The 15491-nt window shown below is 37.4% G+C and overlaps 1 long non-coding RNA gene across 1 annotated transcript in view; it reads right to left on the bottom strand.

The window, feature by feature from the left end:
* LOC136837532 (uncharacterized) overlaps window positions 1-4693 on the bottom strand; it is a 102030-nt gene extending 97337 nt beyond the window's left edge. Inside the window, exon 1 of the long non-coding RNA XR_010852713.1 lies at window positions 4392-4693. This is a non-coding gene — a long non-coding RNA (uncharacterized lncRNA). The remainder of the gene's footprint in view (window positions 1-4391) is intronic.
* Window positions 4694-15491: the final 10798 nt, after the last annotated feature.

Here is a 15491-nt window from a genome sequence, read left to right as displayed (position 1 = left end):
AAACTGGAAAAGAAAGATCTTGAACAGACCAAAGGCAGGACTCTATCCTCTTGGGGAAGGTGAAAACCCGAAAAGTCAGAGAGTTGATCTTCATCCCTAAATAGAGAATCTCCTGAGTAGGGACTAGCTGAGACTACTGATTTATCAAGAATCCAAGACCCTTGACAAGGAGAAGGGCTACCTGTTGATCCTTTGTGCATTGCTCCTGTGACAGGGACTGGAGGACTCAGGACGGGGGATAATACAAGGCGAGGAGAAGGAGGAATATTACAGTCTAAGACTTGAATATTAGAGACAGGTTCTACACCCACAGCTCTAATCTCAGCTCTAACAGCCGCTTTCCTCTTCCTTTCCCTATCTAATTTATCCATACGAGACTTTAAAACTTTCCATTTTTTTCCATCCCATCCCTCACATTCAGTGCACTTAAGATCTTTCGAACACTCTTGTCCTCTACACTTTGCACTGATCGTATGACTATCATAGGTCACTTTCGTCATCTGAGTCTTGCATCTTTCCCTACAATATCTAACACCTGATGAGCTAGAATCAGACATATTGCAGGAATACCAGCTAAGCTAAGCTGAAAGGCTACCAAAATCAACAATACTTCACCAAATTCTTGGAAAAGTGATGAGTCAACTTCAAACCCAACCACCAAAATCTTTCGATGTTACGTCGAACGCCGGCAGAAAAGAAGTGATTTTCTCTGTTTTGTTGTAACTACTGTTCCCTGATAGAGGGCAGGGTAGTTACCTATGCTTAAAACAAATGAATTGCTACCGCGGACTTTAAATTTTTAACTGCCGAAGGAGTAGAAAATATACCTGTGTAATTACTTGGCAGGTTATATATATGAAACTCCACTTTAGGGGTGCAACCAACACACTCCTCAAAGAGGAGTCAGGGCTGCAGGTGAGGGTCAAAGGTAACCATGGACATAGAGCAGCCACACACACGTTCACATCCTTCACACCACCATTGCTTTAACAAACACTTACAGTTATCAGACACACTCAAACAACGAGCACTTATGCTCCTCAAAAATTCCAACTGGCAGTCAGAGGATTGAGGCAAGATGTCCATACCTGTCACAGGCCAAAAAAGTGTTTGGTTATAACAGCCGAGGAGTCCCTCCCCACCTCTATTCTACCAATTAATCACCATATTACCAAAGCTTTAAAATGAAAGCTCCCATACTAAAGTTGGTGGTGTGTATTTTCCTAAGACAACTAATAACAACAGATATCTGGGTAGGTATTTGAAAAATATTCTTAATGTACTGTACATTGTGATGTCATGTTTAATGATTTTTCTTCACTACTGTGCTTCCATCCATAGCCACAGGAGGGACTGGGACAAGAATGGAGGGGAAGAGGAAGGAACTAGTAGGATTCTGCAGGGCCACAGAGGACGTGTTCCCCCTAGGATAAGACTAGCAAATGCCTCTTGTCCTTCCTCCTCTTCTTACCAAGCTTCTCCCACTATGAGGAGGGCCATCCAAAGCACTGTTTGCAAGGGGTGGAGGGAAACAGAAGTACAATTTCCTCCTGCAAAAAAGAATGCAACCTGTAAAGGTTGATGGTTACAAGGGACATGAAGCACCCACAAGAACACCCCACATCCGTTGCAATGGTGATTTTTATATTTTTTCTTTATGACTCAGAAAAATAAAACCAAATAAATCAATAAACACATTAACACAGAGAAAAGAAGCAATCATAATACTCATTCAAGTATTCAAAAACAGCTCAAATGAGAGAGAGAGAGAGAGAGAGAGAGAGAGAGAGAGAGAGAGAGAGAGAGAGAGAGAGAGTGGTTGCTCAGCTGAGCACCCACCTGTATGGGTGGCTGTTCTACAGTAGTATATACTTGGGCCAAGCTGCTGCCTCCAGGAGGAATAAAAATAGAGGAATGGAGAGAGGCCAGTCTCTCAACCATTCGACCCCGACTTACACCATCTGAGACCTTATGCATGATGCTTTTCTGTCCAAAAGAGGCTAAGCAGTTGCATAACCTGTTTAACAGCCACCACTGGCTCCAGGAGGCGGGAAAGGATTATGGGAACTTGTGATGTCCCCTCAAGCAGAATGAGGTAAAGGTGTCTGATTCTTCAGACACCTGCCCTCATGACCAGTGTTACCAAAATGTTACTCCAATATGCTGGGGACGGTTCCATGCCCCTTGCTTTGTGTTCCCACACAAACTGTACAACTGTCTACTTGCTGGAAAAACTGTAAGCTCATTTAATACACCACAAAGCCAGAAAGATCTGGCATTATGTGAGGAAGGATGCATCACACTGTCTTAATACTTTCATATGCTATTTCCAGCAATATTTTCATCGCAACATCGTCCTCAATAATGATTACATATATTTCTCATATAAAGTCTTCTTTCAAAAACTCACAAGTCTCTAACTGCACTTTGGCATCACTGCTTCACCCTACCTTCACCCTCTTTTGACCAAATACACTTGAGAGCCTAGTCACTTTTTGTTCAGCCACCGGGACAATGCAGGGTGGCTGAAGTGGGATTATGATAAAGGCTCTGGTTTGTATACCTAAGAAAAATACATATTACTTTAAAAACTTTATTTGTTCCCATGGAGATTCAAACCACCACCTTTTAACTAGGAAACTTAGTCCTGAGGTGGGGGGTTCTCTCTGACAGCTGACTAGAGTTAAGTCCTACGCCAATGAAGAATTAGAGGAATTTATTTCTGGTGATAGAAATTCATTTCTTGCTATAATGTGGTTCGGATTCCACAATAAGCTGTAGGTCCCGTTGCTAGGTAACCAATTGGTTCTTAGCCACTTAAAATAAGTCTAATCCTTCGGGCCAGCCCTAGGAGAGATGTTAATCAGCTCAACGGTCTGGTTAAACTAAGGTATACTTAACTTTAAGTCCTACCCTGAAATGTCAAGCTCCCAGTTGCGTATGCAAGCCATGGATGCTGTGACACCTGTAATCACCTACTTTACCTGGCAAATGGGATAAAAGAGTAATAGGGCCCTAGGTGTCAGAGGACCTCTGATTGAGGGAGAGGACTCGCCTAAGTAAGGAAATCATTCAAGGACCCACAAAACTCTGTGGAGGAATCAGTGTAAGTAGGCAGCTAATTCTGGCTAACACCATGATAACCTACTTCTGCAAGTTACAATTCTGATTAAGGAAAGATTTATTGTATGTTTAGTAAACTTTTTCTCCAAAATATAATTATATTCTACTGTTGACAATATGATCTTCCTGTCTTGCTTTGTTTTTTACTTTCCTTACATCCATTTTAGTTGCAAAATTATAGGCTAGGCCTCTTTTAAGGCCTAGGCCTAAAATAGGACTATCTTTAATCCTATAAGGGCCCACAGTGAGGAAAGCTGGGGGAAAAATATAAAAATGTGAAATACCTACTAGGATGAGTTCTAAAATCCCCATGATGCTTCTGCAAGTTCTGACTGCAATTAAGGTCAGGTTTAGTGGAGCGTTTCCAAGTGATAAAGTGCATTGGGTACATAAGGACCTGGTAACTTAGGTTACATTAATAGGAGAAGAAGGTGTTGGGGGGTGAAGAAACTGTACCCACATCTCCCTGGCTAGGTAAGGATCCAGAACCCTAGGTTAGGTAAAGTTAGGACACAACCCTATTGATTATTTCAATGTAAAGTGCCGTAGGTTAGGCTAGGTGCAGGAATCCAGGAGGGTTAAAGCACCCCCAGGCAGGTAGGGACCCAGCACACTAAATTAGATTAGCTTGGGTTAAGTCACAACCCTATTTGTTTTAATTTACAGAGCCCTAGGCTAAATCAGGTGCAGGTCCAGAGGAGGCAGGCCTACCAGCCAAATAAGGACCTTGCACCCTGAGTAAAGTTTAATACATTCTTGTATTTCACTAGTTTATATTTTGGTGATAAACCTTTCCCACCGTGGTCCCCAAAAACTGTAGGATATGGGGGCAAGGAGGCCCAGTATCTAAAACTATAATTAGGTTACCTGTGGCCTAAGCTAACGCAATGAACATCAAAAACATTCACGAACATCAAAAAACATTCACGAGTCACATTAAAACAGGTTACGCATCATATTTTCAACTCTATAATGCGATATGGTTTACAGTAATAATTTATCAAATAGGCCTTAAATACTATAAAAAAAAACAATATTCATCAAGTCTGAGGCCGTACATGAAATTTCAGTTAGTTAAACTGTTTGAGAAAACTTATTTGCTTTGTTATTGAAAAAGAAAAATTAAATTTCACGCTTTCCTGATAGGCTACGCTATCACGTTGCCTCACTTTTACACATTTACGGTAGAGTGTAAAATTTTACTTTCATATAAAATTCATGCAGACATTCTTCCGAATAGCAAAACTAAGCTAATATATTTAACTAACCTGTTGATCACACATAGCCTGGGCCTACTTTTTGGTTAGGGTAGAGGTCCTAAGCTATTCTTGCACCACAAGTGTTTTTACTCTGTAGTTTTCGCTTCGGCAATGTGGGTAAATTCGAGGTAAAATGGTAAAAGCTTGGTCAGTTTTCTGAGGGTTGGTACCCGTCTAATGCTAAACACTTCGTAATATCTGAGAAGAATCTACAAAACACTGACATTTCTTTTCACTATCGTCTACTTCACACATCAACTGTAACTGATCTGTTCTAAGCTAAAAATTTTATGCTTGTTGGAGTAAAGTGTAGTTTGGAGTAAGGTATAGTTTCCTATGATCAGGTAGAAGTACTGTTGTAAAGAATTGATATTATTGCTAAAAAATAATACCTTACCATAGCAAAAATATTTTAAGTTACTATTTTACTATTAAAAGTTAATTTGAGTGTGAAGTATACAAATAAAATAAAAAAACAGGTAGAGTTAATCAGCACTAAAATAAAGCTCCCTTGTAAAAAACCATAACTGATGGTTATAATTTTGATAAACAATGATAAATTTATTAATATGACTAAAAAAGTTAACATACATCATCCATTAGGATCTATGTCAAAATGGAATATGCTTACATCGGCAATGCAGTACTAGGGATAAATGAATTCTGTTTTATTTGCTTGAAGAGAAAGGTGCTCGATTGGTCAAATCAAAAACTAAATTAGAGATAGATAGAAGAGTAAGGTAAACTTTTTTTAAGTAATTCCCGGTGTAATGACTATTGAATTTAAACTTATATTACGTTGCTCTTTTGTATAGCATAGATTTTCTAAGAAACTTGTACCCTGTAAAAATGTTTTACTTGTCGTTTGCAGTGTTGCCAATTTAGCGCTTTTCGTGCTAGATTTGGGAAGCTTACAATTATTTCGGCTCCCAAGAATTTTCGTTTGGCGCTGGCGCCTTTTTTTTTTTAGCGCTTTTTAGAGAAATAGGATTTCTACATTAAATAGTAGTCTTGCCATTAAATATGGATTGAAGAGGCGCGGACAATGTTGCTATCAATGTGAGCTTCCAAGTGATGTTGTCAAGAAAATTCGAAGTCTCGAAGCTTATGAAAATGAAGATGCAGATGAGAACTTTATTGGAATGTTAGAAGACTTCTAAATTTAGCAGAACCACGTATATAATCTTTAATGATGATCAATGCACGTAAGGACAGCATAAGCTTTATTAATTACTATTTATTTTTATTTGTCGCTTTTTTTAGTGCATTAATTAGAAAGTTTAGCGCCTTTTAATTGCCTTTGCAATCCACTTTTAGCGCTTTACTGTCAAATCGAGTTGGCAACACTGGAGACCCAGTTTAGTTCTTGGCTTTTAGTAAAAGATTATGGAACAATATCGTATCGTGATCTCTTTGGTGTGTTTTGAATCTCATTTTAGTCGGTGTTAATACTTTCCAGAACAATACGAAACGCAAGAGCAGTGCCGAAACGAACTGGAAGTGAAATGTTTGTGCCGGGTACGAACTGGGAAGTAGCCGCTGCATGGAACGGAAGGAAAAGAAGCAGGTTCAGAGGTGGGTAGCCAGGCGGCGTATAGTTGAGTATTATTAATTATCATCATATTTGCTTACTCTTACTGGTTTAGAGTTCTTGGTTTTACTGCGCTTTTCAGGTATATTTGCTTACTTACTCTCAGTTTAGTTACTCTCTAGAATGTTGTTGCAAATGCAAAGTTTCTTCTTTGCTATGGTACAAATGAAGGAGGTAATGATAGGTCTAGTGTTTCTCTGAACGCTTTACAACATACTGTAGACCTAGTGGCGTGAACCAAGAGTGGGTAGCGTGTATTTAACACTTGCGCCTCAGTATTTATCCCAGCTTACCTTGGTGTTGAGTAAACTTTACTAAATCCTGAGTTATATTGTAGATCCCATAAACTGGTATCCAGATATATAGGTGGCTACTTAGAGGTATCACTCTTACGTACCATTCACTACAGTACATCCTAACCTGGTAAATTCTAACTCTGGTGAATCAGAATTTCTGTGTTTTTCTTCCAGGGAACTAAATATACATCCTTTTACGACTACTCCACCCATCACATAATTATAATCATTAACTACCCTGGGTACTTTTTTGCTTTTTTCATTTGCTTACCTTGTGCAGTAATGAAAACTTGATTTAGAACTGGCGGAAAGAACAGGCTTATTTTTGCCATCTTGATAGGCTACACAGATAGTCTAAGAGATCCTTTTCCGTGCCCTGACGCCTCTTTGTTCTTGTAATTTAATTTTCAAGGTATATTTTGGCTGGCCTTTCCAGTTAATTCTCAGTGTTCCAGTTGCGTTGATTGGTTTTTTTTTTCTCATAAGGATTAAACGATGCAGGATATGAAAAAACTCTACTCTTAGGTAATATCCATTATAAAAAAAGTCTGTTCATCCATCATAAAAAAGGTCTGCTCACCCGTCAGCTGCATGGTAAGGTCATACGTTGACCCACCTTCAGTTACTTTTTAAGTTGATTGTTTGTTATCTTTATTTCAAATTTCACACACATACAAAAAAAAAAAATACTTCCAGCTTCACATAGACACCAGTGTTTTATACTAAATCTAGCTTGGCGCTTGTATGGCATATACTGCCTGAGATGTGGCATTTGCCATCAGTACCCAACCAACCTCATCTCTGCCAGGAACATAATGCTTTTTAAAAGATAACTTAAAGAAATGGTGTGTTATCTGCTAAATCTTGTACAGACGATGGGAAGCATCGTTTTTATCATTGAGGTTACAAGTACTCATGTATGACCTCTAAATAGTAGCAGTAAATTTTTATTTGCATGTTTTATCCAATTATGAACAATTCATCTCTTTTTCACAGTTTTCACAGTAGTCCCTAATCTGTTGGTTTCTTCTACTATCATACTCATGAAATTATCAATAAAAAAACTTTAAAGGATTGCTCTGATTGAGGAGGCAAGGAGGTCCTGCATCCTCACCAGGACAGTTTACTTCATTATGTGTATCATTTATCTCATCATTCAGTCATTTTCAATGTGGTCATCCTCAGGGATTTCCACGTGACCATAAAAATCTTTATTAACTACTGTAGTCACTAGTCATCCATTTATGAGCTGATGGATTAGCCGATTGAAGTTCTTCTGCCTCAGAACTAATAACTCCATTATTATTGTTACATAAATCATCATCATTATGACCTTCTACATAAGCAAGGTCTTCATCCCGTGGGTTATCCTCACTAGTATCAAAACGTCCATACAGGTTTCTGGGGCAAAGGCAAAATCTTCACTTCTGCTCTCAGGCATAGCCTTTATATGGTAGGTTAGGCTAGGCTACCTGTGAAAAAAAGTTACCACTAAGAAATTAATGAACAGAAGTGTATATATGTATACATTCTATGATTTATTTACAGTGAATAACATACAAGTGGCAAAATTTTTGCATTTTCATACCTTATGCAAGAACACGACTGACGTGAACATGTAGCATAGGCTAGTACTGAGTACATTCTGGTATGCCTTTGCCGAAGTCTTGGCCAAGATTTTGGATGAAGAGGTTTTATGTTACCTTTACTGTCATTTTAAAAAATTATTGGGATATTGAAAGACATTCAGATAATTATTTTTTAAAAATGTATTAACGTGGATGAATGGCATGCACAATGTATCTGCATTAATATTTGCTTGTCTGTGTGGAGTTTTAATAACATGTTTTTAATAAAAAAGATAATTCATATCTATATTCATATAACGGCATTAAATGACCTTCTTGCCTCAGTGCTGGAATGATATGGCCAAAATTTCAATATTTTATATATATATATATATATATATATATATATATATTATATATATATATATATATATATATATATATATATATATATATATATATATATATATATATATATAATATATATATATATATATATATATATATATATATATATATATATATATATATATATATATATGAATGTCTTTACTGTAATACCAAAGTATAATATGAAGATAAAAGGCCCTTTTATCTTGATATATATATATATTAAATTATCTATATATACTGTATATAATTATATATATTATACATACATATATATTATATATATACATATCATCCAAATCTTGACCAAGACTTCGGCAAAGGCATACCAGAATGTACTCGGTATTAGTCTAGGCTACAAAGTTCACGTTCCTCAGGGGAAAGAGAATGACTTTTGAAAGCTAGTCAATTAGGCCTATGTTCTTGCAAAAGATATGAAAACGCAACAATTTTGACACTTGTATCTTTTTCATTGCAAATAAATCATAGATTGTGTACATATATACATTTCTGTTTATTTATTTCTAGGTGGTAACTTTTGTCACAAGTAGCCTAGCCTAACCTACCATATTATATAAAGGCTATCCCGGAGAGTGGAAGTGAAGATTTTGCCGTTGCCCTAGAAACTTATATGAACGTTTTTTACTAGTGAGGGTAACCCACGGGATGAAGAACTTGCTCATGTAGAGGGTGACATAGAGAATGATGATGCATGTGGCAAAAATAATCGAGGAAGTAATTCAGGTTTAGAGGCCCTTCAATCAGCTGATCCATCAGCTCATAAATGGATGACTAATGACCAGTTGATGAAGATTCTTATGATCCCTGAGGATGACTACATTGAAAATGACTGAATGGTGAGATAAATGATACACATAATGAAGTAAGCTGTCCTGTGGCAGTACCTCCTCAATCAGTTGATGAATGGAAAGTAAGTGGTGAGGATGCAGGACCTCCTTTTATACCTAAAACTTTCGACCCCAAACAATGTTAAATAATTATTGTAAATCCAGGTTATAAGTCATACCATTTCACTGGCACGACCGTAGATCATAATGAAGATTACGTGTCCGTATCCTACAACTCACATGCAAATGAAAAAATGACTTACTGGCTCCTGTATGTGCAAGAACCCGTGCTGGTATAAAGCCAGCTCAATCAAAAACAACAACAATAACAACAGATTATAAGCCAGTAGTCAACTGAAAATGCCACAGATAGGTGGAATAACTGTCGAGACGCAAAACAATAAACGAAGAAAGAAGTGTGGGAAGTCTTCACCGATGAATGACGCATGAGACTCGAAAAAACTCCGATGATATGAAGATTCCTGCGTATAAAAATTATATATATACTATATATATATATATATATATATATATATATATATATATATATATATATATATATATATATATATATGTGTGTGTGTGTGTGTGTGTGTGTGTGTGTGTGTGTATATATATATATATATATATATATATATATATATATATATATGTGTGTGTGTGTGTGTGTGTGTGTGTGTGTGTGTGTTAAAGTAACTGCTTTAGTGGCATCAATAAGTTTTTGCAAGAATCTTCATATCGTCAGAGTCTTTTCGATTCTCATACGTCTGTCATCGGTGCATTCTACGCAAACTTCTTTCTTCCTTTTATTGTTTTGCGTCAAGGCACCTGTTTCACCACTCTGTGGATGAGTGATTCATGAAGTCAGACAAGGGACAGTAGCTGCAAACACAAAGTTATGGGAAAAGAAAATGAGTTGTAAATGAAATGTGAATCAGTCATTGTTTGCGGAAGGCACAGTGCTGATTGGAGACAGTGAAGAGAAACAGCCGAAACTGGTAGAATAGTTTGAAAAGTTTTAGCAAGATGAGAACAAGTTTATGAGGTTATAAGAGTAATGAATGTTGTTATGGCTGGCGAAAGAATGGAAGCAGTTGATTTGGGAGTAAATATAACGATGGATGGTAGGATGAGAGAAGGGAATCCTGGAGTAGATGAAAAAAGAAATACAGTGGGGTGTGTGGAAAAGGTTGAGATGAGACTTGAAATATTTATGGAAGCCAGTTCTAGAATATATGAAGGGATTGTTGAGGTCCTGTATAGAAGTGAAGTACACATTTACTGTAATTAAAAAAACAAGTAAAAATTGCGCCTTATCTTCGGCGTAATCGAGTTTTCTGTAGAGCGTATAATGCTGTATGAGCCGGGGCCCGTGAAACTTTCAGCCACGGCCTGGTGGTGGCATGTCCTATAGCATTGCCAGACGCGCGATTATGGCTAACTGTAACCTTAAATAAGATAAAGACTACTGAGGTTAGAGGGCTGCAATTTGTTATGTTTGATGGTTGGAGGGTGGGTGATCAACATACCAGTTTGAAGCCCTCTAGCCTCAGTAGTTTTTAAGAACTGAGGGCGGACGGACAGACAAAGCCATCGCAGTAGTTTTCTTTTACAGAAAACTAAAAAGGGCGTTAAAGCTATTGAGATGAAATGTTAGTGTGTTATATGTAGTGTTAGAAGAATGGTTATGTTGAGAAATTTGGAGATATCTACTGTGTATTTCAGGGCCGTGTCTAATTGATTTTCGTCGACAAACTCTTACCAAAGCACCGGATATGGATCGTATTTTGGAAACAGCTATTTGAAGCCACAGCCTAATTGGCAAAAATATGCATTAATGTCCAATGTTGATAATTAAGGCATTTATCAGAGTAAATCAAAAGAAATTTAAAGGGAAACAGCAAAATCTAGCAGGCTCGTAGATAGAGGCTAGTAAAACGTCATTACTGAAGGCCCTCCCATTCATTGATACAGTAGTGTGACGTGCTTTACTAGACACCCCGCCCAGGGGCGTTCCTAGACATTTTGGGGCCCGGGGGGCACAGTCCCATTTGGGTCCCCTCGTATGGGGTGGGAGGCAAGCAAAGCGAGCCAAAGCAGCTGGGGGGTTCTGGGGGGCCCGCTGTAAGCCCCCCGGGAAAATTTTTAGAATATGAGCAATTGTAGGATCATTTTAAAGGCACGTGTAAATGCAAATTTCAGAAATTTTATTTCTTAAATTTCGCATTTTGGGGCCCCCCCCTCACTTTGGGGCCCGGGGGGCGATTTCAAACAGCCCCCCCCCCTCAGGAACGCCACTGACCCCGACCATATACTTTATGAATGAAGACTCAGATGTTGGTAGTAGTAGTAATAGTAGTAGTATACGGAATTCTTATATTATTTCACACACTCAAACACTTACCCTACATCTCTCTCTCTCTCTCTCTCTCTCTCTCTCTCTCTCTCTCTCTCTCTCTCTCTCTCTCTCTCTCTCTCATCTTTTCGGTGAGTCATGTCTCTAAGTAGAGTACAATAAGGGAATGGGCATCAAATGAGAGTATTAATTGTGTAATACAGTTCCATGGCGCAATTCGTTTCCTTTGACTTGAAATATGCACCAAGTCTTACAGTGACAATCTCTGTGGAAACCATTGTTACCCTGGAGTTTCTGTTGCTTCATATTGTCTCCTCAAAAGTTCCGGTTCACGTGTACCTGCTTAGTCCTGCTAAATGAATGAAACATAACGCAAGTGTTCTAACCTCAACTTCCTTAATGCACGATCAGTCCCATAATAAATCCACAGTGCTTGGTATAGCACACTACTCCCCTTTCATTACTTTTTTTGTATGCCTCTGCGTCAGTTTTGTTGTTTCTATAAGCTTGGTTCATTTACTCGAAACTGACACTAATGTTTGTTGTGGGGTTGTTGAGTGGTTATCAGTGAGTCTTTGTATTCCCGGTTTTATCTATTTATTTATTTTTTTATGGATTTGAGGTTACTCGTTCTTTCAGTTTTCGGTTATTTCGATTATTTCGTTTACATCGTTTGTTATACAGTATATATATTTCATTTAATCATAACTATATTGTAGTGCTGAATGATACCCTAACTCATAGTCCAAGCGCTTGGGATATGCCCTAAATTTCATAATCCACTAATCCATTGATTATACTGAGCTCTATTGAAATTGAAGGAAATGTGAAATAAAAAACAAATATTTTAATATAAATTATGTAAAAGGATGTGCTGTTGTATGTTTAAGGTTAAGCCAGCCTTGTGTGAATCATGGTCTTACGCTTTGAGCAGATCATAAGCGAAGAACTTTCGGTGAAAATAGAGAAAATAAAATTTCGATAATTATCGCATATCCTACTCAAGAGGGTCAAATATTTGTGTTTCTACAATCATTATCATAGCACTGGGAATCCTGCTATTACGTTTGATGTCATAGTTTACGTCACAACTAGCCTCCCTCTGGGTGCTTAGTAAATTTAGCTGTTTCCCTTTAAATTTCTTTGATTTACTCTGATAAGTGCCTTAATTATCCACATTAGACATCACTGCATATTTTTGGCCATTAGGCTGTGGCTTCGAATAGCTATTTCCAAAATACGATCCATATCCGGTGCTTTGTAAAGATTCTATCGACGAAAATCCATTAGACAAGGCCGTGAAATGCACAGTAGACATGGCAAAAATAGTTCAGAGCATTTTGAGATGGGTCAGTCATATGGCCAATGATAGGCTTGTGAAAAGTTAAATAAGCCAGAAGCGTTAGGGGACAGAGAAGATGAAGGCCTAGAAAATGTTGGTAGATGGCATGAAATTGGTAATGAAAGGAGCAGCCATAATGTACAGAAAGCGTGAGAATAGATGCTAGTTAAGTGTGAATTGCGTGTATGTTTGTGTCGGAGGTTTGACGCATTGCTTACTAGCTTTCTTTGTAGGTGTAGTAAGTGGGGTTAATGGTGTAGAACTGTAGACGTTTTACTGCACAAGCGTGAAGTAACTAATTTATTTGCCTCTATTATTTTGCTGGTGAGCACTTTTGAAGTCACTAGGTTCCAGAAAACTCTGTATGCACAGTAAAGATTGCCTTTCCATGACTATCTACAGTAGAAAGGTATGAAAACACAATTGCATTTAATGAGGACTCCCCTACCTAGTCGGTCATTAAGTAATATGTGGTTAAACTCAAGCATGACAGGGACATGAAAGAACTTGCACTGAAGTAGAGATGTCCCACCAATGAACAAGTGCATTTGATGACGGCTCCCCTTCCTAGTCTTAGTCATAAAGTAGTATGCGGGATAAATTCAAGAATGACAGGCATCAAAGAACTTGCACTGAAGTAGAGATGTTCAGAAACATAAACCACCAATGAACAAGTGGATGCAATCTATTAAATGGTTTTGAGCCATCAATTTTTTAACTGCCTAGCAGGTCACAAAGGTAACATTCAGCATCGCTACCTCAGTGCTGACATCTTGGTGATGAGCCAGATGAGCTTTCAACAATATGTTTACTATGGATGTTGACAGCAGAAAAAGCTACCCAGAAATAAAACCTGTAGGACACTTTTAACCATTTTCAAGGCTGATCCTGACGAAATCTGTAGATTTGTAAACTGGGTTCAGAATTAGGTTTATTGCCTTAGTCAAAAGTTCAAGGCAAACAGTGGAAATATACCGTAGTTCTCCACCTCTCAGGAAATTAAAGTGGTGCTCGTTTTCAAAGTGAAAAGATACCCCTGTTTAATATTTATTTTTGTATACCTAGGAATAATGCAAATTAGATAAAAAAATTTCTGATGATTGATTTCATTATTTGTAATAACCACCATAGCTTCTCGACTCTTTATTATTATTTACCTTTACACATACGGTATACACTGGAATACGTTACTGTATAGTACAGTGCATACATTAAATTCGTACTGCATATTCATTATATTATCTGTACATATACAGTATAATGATAATGAATGTTATTGTTGGTAATTGTAATGGTAATAAACATCATCATCAATAAAGCTGCATAATCAAACAAAAAATGGAAGCAATGATGAATTTTATCTCTCGTTCTGTTTATGAAGGACTGTAATATTTATCGTTTGTGTCGACAGATACCTTTATTTACAGGAGGTAATTATGCTCTCTCTCTCTCTCTCTCTCTCTCTCTCTCTCTCTCTCTCTCTCTCTCTCTCTCTCTCTCTCTCAAAAACAAACACTCAAGGGTTGCCATACATCTTCATCTTTGTAATAAAATTGATGATGTGGACGAAGTTATAAAACTCAGCACACATACACATACATTTACATTTACATTATACACACACACACACACACACACACACATATATATATATATATAGGCCTATATATATTATGTATGTGTGTATATATATATATACAGATATATATATATATGATATATAGTATATATATATAATAGATATATATATATATATATATATATATATATATATATATATATATATATGTGTGTGTGTGTGTGTGTGTGTGTGTGTGTGTGTGTGTGTGTGTGCGCGCGCGCGGACGTGTAAATTCCCTGTTACTTATTGTTGCCAGCCTATTTTATCTTCCGTGGTCTTATTACAGAGATTATTTTGTGTATTTGGAATTGCTGCCATCGTGTAATATTTGGGAATGTGCAAGCTTATGTCGGGTTATAGCTGTGTACAGAAGGCAGTTTAATTAGAGGATTAGTTGTTGGTTTACGTATAGAAATTGAGACAGCTTTCGGTGTTACAAGACGTGCTAGTGTTGGCTCTCGGCAGATATTGTTATCCAAGCCTTCAAGTGTATTATATCTTTCAAGTACCGGTTGTGAAAATTAGTATTGTATCTTAACTTTTAAGGAACTGTAGATGTAGGCCTAATTGGCTTTGAAAGATTTACAAGTTCCTCCTTAAGGTCTATTTTAGTATAATATTGGTCAAACTGTTTCTTATTTATCATATAGGCCTATATACCGTTTCTCATTGCCAAATATGATATAGGCTATATAGGTTGCTGAGGATACTTTTTGGTAGGTGATTACAAAGGATGTGTATTTTGCTGTATAGTTCTGTCTATGGGTGGGGGTTGACAGGGACCACCCCTTTACAATTGTTATTTTCAATGCCTTGCTGTTAGCAGTTTTCTGAATGATGAATTTGTGTTTTCTTCATCCTCTGACAAGTAATTCTGAAACCCATGGAGAGATAAATGTTGTCGTTACTGCGTTGGGCGGATGTCCTGTTTGCGTAGGCGGCCGGGAATTGAGTGCATTTAGGACTCTTTTTAGAGTCTTCTTCAGTTTTAGACATCTTAGGATATTGTCGAACTTTCACTAAACCAAAGTTAGGAAGTGGCTTCCTTCATTTTTTGAGTGCACTGAAGAAAGGGGGACATTATCCTCTCACATGTC

The sequence above is a fragment of the Macrobrachium rosenbergii genome, chromosome 59 (genome assembly GCF_040412425.1).
Source record: "Macrobrachium rosenbergii isolate ZJJX-2024 chromosome 59, ASM4041242v1, whole genome shotgun sequence".
In the NCBI taxonomy this organism is placed as follows: Eukaryota; Metazoa; Arthropoda; class Malacostraca; order Decapoda; family Palaemonidae; genus Macrobrachium; species Macrobrachium rosenbergii.
Note: the sequence above shows the minus strand (reverse complement) of the source record. Positions and strands in the feature narration are given on the sequence as shown.